Source organism: Otolemur garnettii, unplaced genomic scaffold (genome assembly GCF_000181295.1).
Source record: "Otolemur garnettii isolate 467f Iridium unplaced genomic scaffold, OtoGar3 scaffold00060, whole genome shotgun sequence".
In the NCBI taxonomy this organism is placed as follows: domain Eukaryota; kingdom Metazoa; phylum Chordata; class Mammalia; order Primates; family Galagidae; genus Otolemur; species Otolemur garnettii.
Window position 1 is genome coordinate 11,362,157 of NW_003852455.1, and position 11,727 is coordinate 11,373,883.

The 11,727-nt window shown below is 38.5% G+C and overlaps 1 long non-coding RNA gene across 1 annotated transcript; it reads right to left on the minus strand.

Annotated features, from left to right (window-relative positions):
• Positions 1-1,122: 1,122 nt before the first annotated feature.
• LOC105887263 lies at positions 1,123-11,389 on the minus strand. Its single transcript, XR_001161416.2, has 3 exons — positions 11,306-11,389; positions 9,340-9,463; positions 1,123-1,260 (listed from the first exon to the last, which is right to left on the minus strand). It is a non-coding gene; the product is annotated as an uncharacterized LOC105887263 (long non-coding RNA).
• Between the last annotated feature and the right edge of the window lie 338 nt (positions 11,390-11,727).

Consider the following 11,727-nt stretch of genomic DNA (forward strand, 5'->3'; position numbering starts at 1 on the left):
CCGGGCTGGGGATTCGAACCCGCCACCTTAGGTGTATGTGGCTGGCGCCTTAGCCACTTGAGCCACAGGCGCCGAGCCTTCCTCATTTTCTTATTGTTAATTCAACTTTTTATAGTTGAAGTAATGAGTAATGAAGCTGTCACTTCATTAAGGGTGACAGCTTGAGACTCTGTCTCAAAAAAAAAAAAAAAAGTTCTGTGTCTAATACAGAAATTAAAAAGAATGCTGGTTACAACTTAGTAAACCAATTTTGCAAACCATTAGTATGTTATAACCCTAACTGCTCTCTAGAGCATTATCAATGCTAATTGATAATTTTAGGGAAATTTATAGACTTGCTGCTTATTAGAATTAGTCCATGGCAGAATTCTTATGTACCAGAAAAAACAATTAACACAGCCTTCTTACCATGTACCTATCTTCAGCCTGGTTCATGCTTCCAGTCTGCTTAAGTCACCTACCCTCCCAGGCCCAAGAGCTGAGGGAATGACTTACAGCTATGCAGCAGGATCCTGTGTCCTGTATAAAATGTTTACACATTTTATAAAGAAGTTTCTTTTATGTACAATATTTCATTTGATCCTCACAACAACCCTGTGAGGTAGGTGGAGAAAATATCAGACTCCCTTTATACATAATGAAGTTAAGGTTTAGTGAGTTGAAGTGACTTTACCAATCATCACCTAGTCGGTCAGTCATCACCTAACAAGACACATAGAATAAGAACCATCACATTTCAGGTTGAGGGCACTTTTCTCTAGACCACATAGCTTCTGAGAGTATAATCTAAGCTCGTATATTTTTATGACTTTGTCCTCATTTTCTTATTGTTAATTCAACTTTTTATAGGATGTAACAGAAGACCTAATTCTGAGTTTATCATGCCAAGCTTATGCTTCTCTACCAATAAAAACTGATCACCACAGAGCATATATTTTTTGGAAAGCACTGTATTACAGTATTAAATACCCATAAGACACATAGGCCTTGGCTCTAATCTAAAGAAATATAAGCAATAGGAAAGACTCTAGTGGCCAAGAAAATTGAACAGAACAAAGGAAGGGTTATAAAATGGAATGTATTAATGGATGTTGGTCCTTTTAAGCTTTCACTTTTGTGAAGGGGTTCAATGGAGAGCTCTAATGCAGATGAGACTTGAAGCTTTTGAAGAAGATCTAAGTCTTGATGAGGTTATTCAAACTCAAATCTTGAATGCATATTGATGGAAGGCCAAGGTCTTCAAAAACTTGGTACTTGATGCTTGAAAACAAAACAAAAAACAAAAAAATTCTACTAGCAAGTCTAGCAAATTATTTTTAAAAGGGAAATTAAAAATCTATAACTCTTTGGTCAATAATTATCAGATCACTAGACACCATGCTCAAAAAAACAGAAGGAGAAAATCAAAAAGAAAGAAGGAAACTACAGAATGGCTAAATATGGTCACTGGCTTAGCTCCTTGGTTAATATTCTTCACTATAAATTGCAACAGAATTTAAACTTCTCACAGAACCACCTTGGGACAGTAGTCAGATGGATGGATTTGTGATAATTTCTTGCATCTCTTTGATCACCATCTGTGATATCAGATTTTCTTAAAGAGCTCTTGATCGCTGAAAGCATGGCCAAAATATTTGCTGGAAGAAATAGTATAAAATGATGTTAATGTTGTGGGGTAGGTAGAGCAAGAAAGTGAAATAGGAAGGTTATGTTTCAAGGGAGGAAAAGTAACAAAGCATTCAAATGGAAAAATTCAGACCTTGATGCAAGGTTCAACTGAAAAATGTATAGCAAAAATATCGCAAACATGTGGATGATGTAACAGAAAAAAGGTTACAGTCATCTGAAATTACATTACAGTAAATATCAGTGGGCTATGTCCCTCAGGGAATACTAGCCTCCTTCTGTTTCTCCCCTGTCTCTTTTTTGGAGAGAATTTTTTTTTTTTTTTGAGACAGAGTCTTATTCTGTTGTACTTGGTAGAGTGCTATGGCATCACAGCTCACAGCAACCTCCAACTTTTGGGTTTAAGTGATTTTCTTGCCTCAGCCTCTTGAGTAGCTGGGACTACAGGCGCCTACCACAATGCCCAGCTATTTTTTGTTGCAGTTGCCTCTGCTGTTTTAGCTGGTCTGGGCCAGGTTCGAACCTACTAACTTTGGTATATGGGGTTGGCGCCCTACCTACTAAGCCACAGGCACCAGCCTAGGATAGAATTTTTAATGTCAACTTAATTTTGTGTTCATTCTATTTCTTTTTACTTTATGTGCTCCTATAGACCTACCTTTTTCCTCAAGAAAACTTTAAGCTTTCAAAAATTAATAACAATAGCAGTTAATATTTACTGAGTCTGTATTCTGTACCAGCTTTGCTCTATTTGTGCAAGAGTGATTCATTGAATCCTCACAACAACTCATGAACTAGATACTACTGTTATCCCCAATATATGGATGAAAAAACTGAGGCACAGAGAAATTAAGAAATTCAAGAAGTCAGCCAACTAGTAAATAGTGAAGCCAGGATTCAAACTGAGGCCTTGCAGCTACAAAACAGAAAGTTACTCTATAAAACTAGTTTGAATACAACAAAGTTTACTAGCACTAAAGCTTTAGTGAAATCAATATTGTGCCATGTCACAATCTGTCACTGCATATTATAATTAGAAAACATAGTGACTACTGTAAATTCCCCAACAGCAGTAATATGGAATCAGTTTTAGAAGTAACAAATGTCATTTCTGCAGTAATGTCAAAGCAGTTTAAAAATAAAGCATGCCAGTAAAATACTAACAATGATAAGAGGATTTGGGTAACTTCATTCCTTTTTTGTTTAGGTATATTTTCTATAACCTAATTTTTGTTAAGTAGATGTAGATTACTTATACAATTTTTTTAAAAGGTTTTTTAAACATGCTGTCATCATTATTAGCATTAATACATTAAAATCACACTAAAATCATTAGATAAGTTTGTTCTTGTTCTTTTTGAAAAGCAAAAAATTCAAGATGAACTTTATAGTAATAATGAAATATAACAATAGCTATTATTAACATTTACTTGTTAATAATAATAATTTACTTGTTAATTTACATTTACCTTCAGTAAATCCCTATTTTACAGATGAAGAAACTGAGGCTTGGAATAAACAATAAAACCTAATAGAACAGGTAGTAAAGAATGGAGCCCAGATCTGTATTCTACAATTATTGCTCTTTCCCCTACACAAAGCATCCTCTCCAAATGCCAAAATATCTTTCTATGTTTTGTGATGAAACACACTGAAAAGATCTTTCTAAAATTCAGCTATTCTTCACTCACTTTTTCAACAGAAACAGTAAATACAAGTTAATTGCATTCAGTCAGAATTACTTTTTTTTTTACGCCAAAGAAAAATTTTATTAAAGTATAAACTGCTGATTATTTAAAAATACACAAGGAAAGACAAAGGCTGTAGCATATGACTGATTTCTAAACTCAATATTTGGAAATACAAAACAATGATCGTTACCCCCTTAAAGGCAGTTTTTTGACACAAATGGATTTTTAAGTTGGTCTACAATTCATTTTCTCTCAATTTTGTTTATAAACATTACTGAATTTTAAAATTTCATTTCACATCAGAACTTTGTTTTTTTGACATGTTTACTTCTCAAAGTAGGATACAGTTGTGTCTTATAATTAATGTTAGCCAACTATAGGAAGCTTTCCTAAGTCACAAGAATTCAATATGGTTGGTACTCTGGAAATAGCTATCATTTTGGATCATCGACACTAAGACCCACGTATTTAGAGGCAAAATAATGATAATGGGCAAAATATGGAGGTTGAGAGTAGACAGACTAAAAAAAAGAAAATGTTATCTTTTGTGGCAGACCTACTAAGACTCCCAAAACCTACTTCAGTACTATTGCTGGAGAAGCAGTTTCTACCAGACCATAGGTTGGCTATATAGTTGTCCATTTTATATTTCCTTTCTAAAAAATGACAGACTTTACCAATTAAATGCTTCAACCAAAAACAATGACAATTGCAACAACAACAACAAAAATAGCCAGACATTATAGCAGGCACCTGTAGTCCCAGCTACTTGCAAGGCTGAGGCAAGAGAATCATTTAAGCCCAAGAGTTTGAGGTCGTTGTGAGCTGTGGCACCATGGCACCTTACCCAGTGTGACATAGGGAGACTCTGTCTCCAAAAAAAAAAAAAAGGAAATCTGTACTTCAAAACAGCATACGAAGAACCCAATTGGCCCTCCAACGTAAATTCCTCTCATTTCACATTATCGCAGAAACAGTGTAGTTTACTGGTTACTCCTATCCTTATAGGAAACTTAGTAGCTGTAAAAAAAAATTTGTTCCAGTTTTAAAACATTTCAATACTTATTAATTCCAAAGATCCCAACACCACATAGTGGTGGCATTTTGAGAATTAGCACACTCAGGAGAGAAACTATGTTTAGGATGAAGTGAGTTGGATCATACTGACACTGGGAGGAACGTGCCATTGACATATGGTGTGGTGTAAAATTCACACAGTCAAAGGATAACGTTTCTCAATTTTGTGATTCGATGAGTACCATTAGAGCAATGAGTCTTCTGAATATTTCTCTAATTAACCCTCCTGAAACTTTAATTTTCTTTCTTTTTTGCTTTCCCCTTTTACACTCAAGATGAACACCAAAGGAAGAACTGATAATAGTTCCCAGTTATTTATTTTTTTTTAAGAGACAGAGTCTCACTTTGTTACCTTCAGTAGAATGCTGTAGCATCACAGCTCACAGCAACCTCCAGCTCTTGGGCTTAGGCAATTCTCTTGCCTCAGCCTCCTGGGTAGCAGGGACTACAGGCACCCGCCACAACGCCCAGCTATTTTTTTGTTGCAGTTTGGCAGGGGCCGGGTTCGAACCCACCACCCTCAGTATATGGGGCCAGTGTCCTACTCACTGAGCCACAGGCGCTGCCCTGCCCAGCTATTTTTGTTGTTGTTGCAATTGTCATTGTCTTTGGTTGAAGCATTTAATTGGTAAAGTCTGTCATTTTTTAGAAAGGAAATATAAAATGCACAACTATATAGCCAACCCATGGTCTGGTAGAAACTGCTTCTCCAGCAATAGTACTGACGTAGGTAATGGGAGTCTTTCTTAGCAGGTCTGCAGCAAAAGATAACATTTTCTTTTTTTAGTCTGTCTACTCTTAACTTCCATATTTTGCCCATTATCATTGCTTTGCCTCTAAATACATGGGTCTTTTTTTGTTGCAATTTGGCCGGAGCCACGTTCAAACCCACCACCCTCAGTCTATGGGGCTGGCGCCCTACTCACTGAGCCGCAGGCGCCGCTCAGTTCCCAGTTATTTTAATGATGATGTTTACCTGCATCTAAGAATCCCTAAAAATAAAACTGTTGAAGAATACCTATCAGCCTGGGGAGGGGGAAAAGTGGGCTAGAATTTGGAATAAACAGCTATGATTTAAGAATATATTAACTTGTTCCACTACCGAGTTAGCACAGAGAGAGGAATTTCTCATAACCCCATCCAACAAAAATTTCTGCACACAACGTCCTAGTATCCTCTGAAGATCCACTGCCCCACTCTCAGCCACCGGCATAGAGGCGACCAGCCCTGAGGCTCCAGCAGTGTATCCTCACACCCCAAATCCAGAGTTACCATTTTGAACATCCATTTATACATAGCTGTTTTCATCCAAGCAAAGGGGCTCAGGTCGGTACAATTTTAAAATTAGTGGTTGTTGGTCTGCTTTATGACCGTTTTCTTTTCCTTCCTAGTCTGCCTCTAATAGGAGTGCTTGGCTCAGTCACAGTTTCTTACTTCTTACATTCTGTGGAGTTAGATACCCATTAACTAAGACTGTCAGAACTGTGTCTAAAAGAAAACTGAGTAAGGACCTGAGAAAAGTCTAGAAATTTTGTCTTATAATTTGGGTATTCAGGTAATTTTAAATTTTTACGTCCTCGTGATGAATAAGTTGAGGTTGGTGACTAAGTGACCAGCATATAAGGAAGTCACATTTCTACCTAACTGTAGAAATTATAAACCTATCCACAATAAATCACTTAATACACTATAAAAAACGAGGATTTGAAAGAGGCCTTGAAAATAAACCAGTTCACTCTCCATACAATGAGAAATTTCCTCTACGGTGTTGCTGATGTTCAAACTGATTAAGCGGCAATCCTAATGACTGAGGGTTCACTGCCTCTTCCGCAATCTGCTTCACTGCTGACTAGTTTTGTACTTTCTCTCACTAGTTCTATAACTTCTCTCACTAATTTTAGCCTCAAATTAAAGTATACAAAGAACAAATGTACTTCCTATAGCATTTCCCCAACTCTTCCAAAGTCTTTTATTTCTGAACAAAACAGTCCCAATCCCCTCAATCTAGATCATTGGAGTTGTCCTTTAATATAATCACAAAACTGATTAAAAACAGTTCTCTTGTTCTTTGAGGTACTTCTACTACTAAAATCAGCTTTCATATATTAATGTTTTGTAGGTTAATGGGGCCTGTTTAATCTTGGTTAATCTTGGTCATACACAATTGTAATTTGAGGAAAGGCTTATAGATTTAGCTCAATTCAACCTGAACAGCAATAAATTGCAAGTTCTCTCTTCTTTTTTCCCCTCCCCCAAACAATACCACAAAGCAGAATCTTAAAAGATGCCCTTAACCCTAACCCTTTGCGTTTCCAGGTTAATTTTCTCACTCAGGTTTTTATCTGTCTTCCTGTCATTGGGACCCTATGAATGATCTTAAAACTTCCAAAACTCGGCCTGGCGCCTGTGGCTCAAGCGGCTAAGGCGCCAGCCACATACACCTAAGGTGGCAGGTTCGAATCCCCAGCCCGGGCCCACCAAACAACAATGATGGCTGCAACCAAAAAATGGCCGGGCGTTGTGGCAGGCGCCTGTAGTCCCAGCTACTTGGGAGGCTGAGGCAGGAGACTCGCTTGAGCCCAGGAGTTGGAGGTTGCTTTGAGCATGATGCCATGGCACTCTACCCAGGGGGATAGCTTGAGGCTCCGTCTCAAAAAAAAAAAAAACACTTCCAAAACTCTTTAAGGAACTCTCAAAATCATGAATTCGCCCATGACAGACCCAGCTCTGAGGCCTTACAATGCCAATCCTTTTTCTCATTGCACTATCTGGTTTTCTAGAGTCTGATATATATTATGAATGTAATACAGATAGATAGATATAATATGTTATACATTCTACATGCACACACACACATCCTCAATTCTATGTTCTCTACATGTAACTTTTACATTCATATTCATCTCCTTTCTTTCCCTTTGTCACCTTTACTATATTCTAGCATCTTTAGCATCAGGAAAACAATCTACCCTTGGATTCAATTCACTGCTATCCATTCGCATAGCAAGAGTAAGGAATCTCACCCTAGGCCTCCCACCCAATGATTTCCCCTTTGTAACTATTGTGATTAATCCCAAGGACCTGAAGAAGCAAAGCACCTATAGATGCTAAATCCAAAATATGCTGCCAAAGCATGGTATAAAACACCTGAAATAGCATAACCTGTTCTATTCCATTAATTATGACTCGGTCCCTAGATTTGCAGCCTTCATTATTTTAGCAAGGCACGCCACCAGTGGTATCACACAGAGTTATGTTTTACATAGCCTATTCTTAAACAAGTTTCAGATAAATTCCCTCTATTCATAAAATAAAGATATTTTTATTGTGTTGTATATAATTCATTTAGTTACCTATTACTATTATACCATATCTCACAATAAAAATGTGGACACACAAAAATGTCTAGAGAAGTAAAAGTCACTAGAAATTTTTGCTGAGACTTGAAGAGATTCAAAGTAATACAAACTGAGATTATCCACATATATCTTTCTAAATTATCTTTCTGGTTTGCTGATTTTACTGAGAGAACAAGCTGTTCTTGAAATACCTTCAGCAAGTTAAACATCAAGAACAAAGTGAAATAATAACTGTAAGACCTAAAGAATATAGAATCCCTAAGTAGTAATTTAAATGAAACAAAGTTCATCCCATTCAGTTATTACTGAGTTCAGAATCATGCCAATGCAATAAAAACAACTTGTAAATGTAACAACCACCATATCACCCCGTCCCCATCACTACATGCCATATAGTGCACATGGTATTGAATTTGGCAGCAAAGCCCTTGGTATTCATAAGTTCTTAGTAATGATAACAATCTAATGTCAAAGTTTAAAACAGTATCACTAAACTTTCCTTGCAGCTCTGAAGTTGGTGATAACTATCTTTATATGCAAATTTTATAAGCAAGCACAAACAGATTTGAAAGATGAATTCCTAGAATTACTGCCTTGCTGTCAGAATTAAACAAATTCTAAGCAAGCAGCTAGCATGTCTACAAAGGAAAATCTACAAGTTTAATGCTTAGTGATTAAAAGGTGCTAAACTGTCATAAAGTTAAGGTTTTGAAAATTAACAAACTGACAAATTAGGAAAGGTAAATGGAAAAGGAGAAACTTTACTCCCAGATACAGAAAGCTAAAAGCCTGGAGAAAGAATTACTTAATAGACTGGAAAAAAAGAAGAAAGAAAAAAGAAAAAGAAACAGCATAAATAAGGGAAGATAAAGAAAAAAGACATTTTTTGATCTTTTTTTGTTGTTGTTCAAAGCTAAAGCACAAAATAAAATTGACAAGTAGATTTGAGACCTGTACTATTACATAGCCAAACTTGGATGCAAGATGATTTAAATGATTATTTGAATTTTCATTTCTTTTTTTTTTTGAGACGGAGCCTCAAGCTTTCCCCCTGGGTAGAGTGCCATGGCATCATGCTCACAGCAACCTCCAACTCCTGGGCTCAAGTGAGTCTCCTGCCTCAGCCTCCCGAGTAGCTGGGACTACAGGCGCCCGCCACAACGCCTGGCCATTTTTTGGTTGCAGCCATCATTGTTGTTTGGCGGGCCCGGGCTGGGGATTTGAACCCGCCACCTTAGGTGTATGTGGCTGGCGCTTTAGCCGCTTGAGCCACAGGCGCTGAGCCTGAATTTTCATTTCTACAGGGCATCCACAGATTGATTTATTTTTACCAGGCTCTAATGTGTTAAAAGGAGTTCTCCAAAACAAAAAGAGAGCTTAGCTTGTCAATCTTTTAAATTTCTTATCAACTGGACAGGGAAATAATAGCAAGAATTGCCTCATGTATACAAAACAAACCTTTCTTTGGAAGGTCCTCATGAAAACACAGAGATTCAGGTTTATATTTCTCAAATACAGTCCTACAATTTCCCAGGCAAACGTAGGGCTTATTCCAATATTTCACCTAAACACAGTCAGCAACTTACCTCTCCCAAAGTGCTAGGATTTGAATGCCACAATACATGATTCATGTTTTTGTCCATGAATGATCCAAGGGGTTCTTTAAATGTAGTCCATTTTAGAGTCAGTAGACAGCAGCATTCTGCAAAACTGAAAACCTCCAGAACGTCAATGCACATACCTAAATTACCACTTGGATAGCAAATTCACAATGAATATCAATTATACTATAGAGACATTTACATGTGCAAAATTTAGAGGACATGGTATGGAACAGCAGATTGAGTTAGCAAAATTAGACTTCATTTTTTTTTCTCTCTTCTTTTTTAATTTGTGCCTGGGCAGTGGCGGCGGTGCCCAGTCATTGCTGGGTGCCCTGTCCTAGACTTCATTTTTAAGACAACAATATTAACACAAACCTAAAACATCTCAAAACATTACTTTGTACCATATTTATATGTGTTCTAAAGGTGGCAGACCTAACAGTAAAAGCATACAAAGATAGGAATCATTCGGATACCGACATTTTGCAGAAACTGGGAAAACAAGATTAAGAGTAGGTAAGCTTTTAAAATTTAAATAGTTCAATAATGTTGAATTAATGTTAAATGTTAAAGTTTTCAACCTATTTAAGAACATCTTAGATTTTAAATAAAAAAGCTTACTAGTTTCTTCTTCATAAAAAAAAAAACCAAAAAGCCCACAATATAACAGCATGACATAAATGCAGGTTCCTCCCCAACTATATCCAATCTAATGATAAGATTCTGGAACCTCTCAAGAGCTACCCTCTCGTTAGCTAGCTCCTACACAGCAATCACCTCACTAGACCAGGTAGTGATTAATGTCCAGACCTCATTACACAGCCTCATCACAGTCTCATCTGCACTTTTTTCCATTTGACCACCAAAACCAATCTGGTTATAGTACCCACTCTTTATCGCTTTTAAGACACCTAAACAAACACTTTTTACTAAGGAAACAATTTAATCTTCAAGGATTCACTCTTCTGGGGCCCTTCTACAACTTTTTGGAAGGAGTTAGCTTTATTGTACCATGTGTAATCTTTGAATGGATTTTTATAAATGGCTATTTTCATTTTTGTTATAATTCTCATTTACATCTCAAATGTAAGTAGTACATTTCTTTACAATATAGGAAAGAAACCATTAAGAAAAAGTAAAGTAAGTTGTTGTTACTGGGGGCGGCGGGTGGGGGAAGAAGCACTTAAAACACTCAGGGATACAACTGTAGCTTAGCATTTGATGACCAACTCCTCCCTGGTATCCTCCCCCTGGGAACTTTTCCTAGAAAAGGAAAGGAACCTAAAAGAAGTCTTATTTTCTCCACCCAGAAAAAAAGTATTAAAACACATTTCTAAATTTCCATAACCGTAAAAACAAAACAAAACCAACCTCCTGACCTCTCCTGCACCGGTATCGTGATAAATTACTGGTGAGCAAACTAAAGAGGAGCCACTTCTACATTCAGATGCAGGGATACTAAGTAGTCCCCTAGCCAGAATCAGGTTCGTTCGTTCGTTCGTTCGTTCATTCATTCGGCAGCATCTACAGAATGCCTAATAGTGCCAAGGCACTATCGCTCGGATTAAAGAAGTCCCGGTCCCCTACTGGCAGAACGGCTTAGGGTTAGGTGGGGAATGAACCCTAGGTTAGCTCATTTCAGTGGCCCAGGCTCTGTCTTTCCAACAAGAGCGCCAATGATCGGAAGCCCTGGACCCCCGGCCATTACCGATTCCTAGTAAGACTCAGGTTGTCTGTATTTCCTTGACAGCCTCGGCCTCCATGACCCGGTTCCCAAGAGTTCCCCGTATCCCTACCCTCGGGTAACCTCAAGCCAAGAAACCTGTCCTCTCTAGCCACCACCTAATGCGACAGCCACCTTATCCGCCCGAGCTTAGAACTCCCAACGGCTGGGATCAAAATCCCAGCTCCCGCCCCTGCCCCAATTCAGATCTGGCCGGGAGGTTACCTGCAGGGGATCCAAGTCACCTAGCGAAACGCCAGCGCTGCGCCCCGCCCATCGCGACACCCTCCACCTCCAGGTGCCGCCTCCTGGCGTAACTTCCCGTGCGTCACTTCCGGAAGGAATTCCACCTGCTTCTGCGGTCCGGCTGACTCTCCTGGTTGACGTCTCTTACAGGGTCTCACTGTCGCTCAGGCTAGAGTGCCTGGCAACAGAGCTCACAGTAACCTTAAACTCCTGGGCTCAAGCCGTCCTCTTGCCTCAGCCTCCGGAGTAGCTGGGACTACAGGCGCCCACACAACACCCGGCTTCTTCTTCTTCTTTTTTTTTTTTTTGCAATTTTTGGCCGGGGCCGGGTTTGAACCTGCCACCTCCTGCATATCGGCCGGCGCCCTACTCCTTTGAGCTACAGGCGCCGTCTAACACCT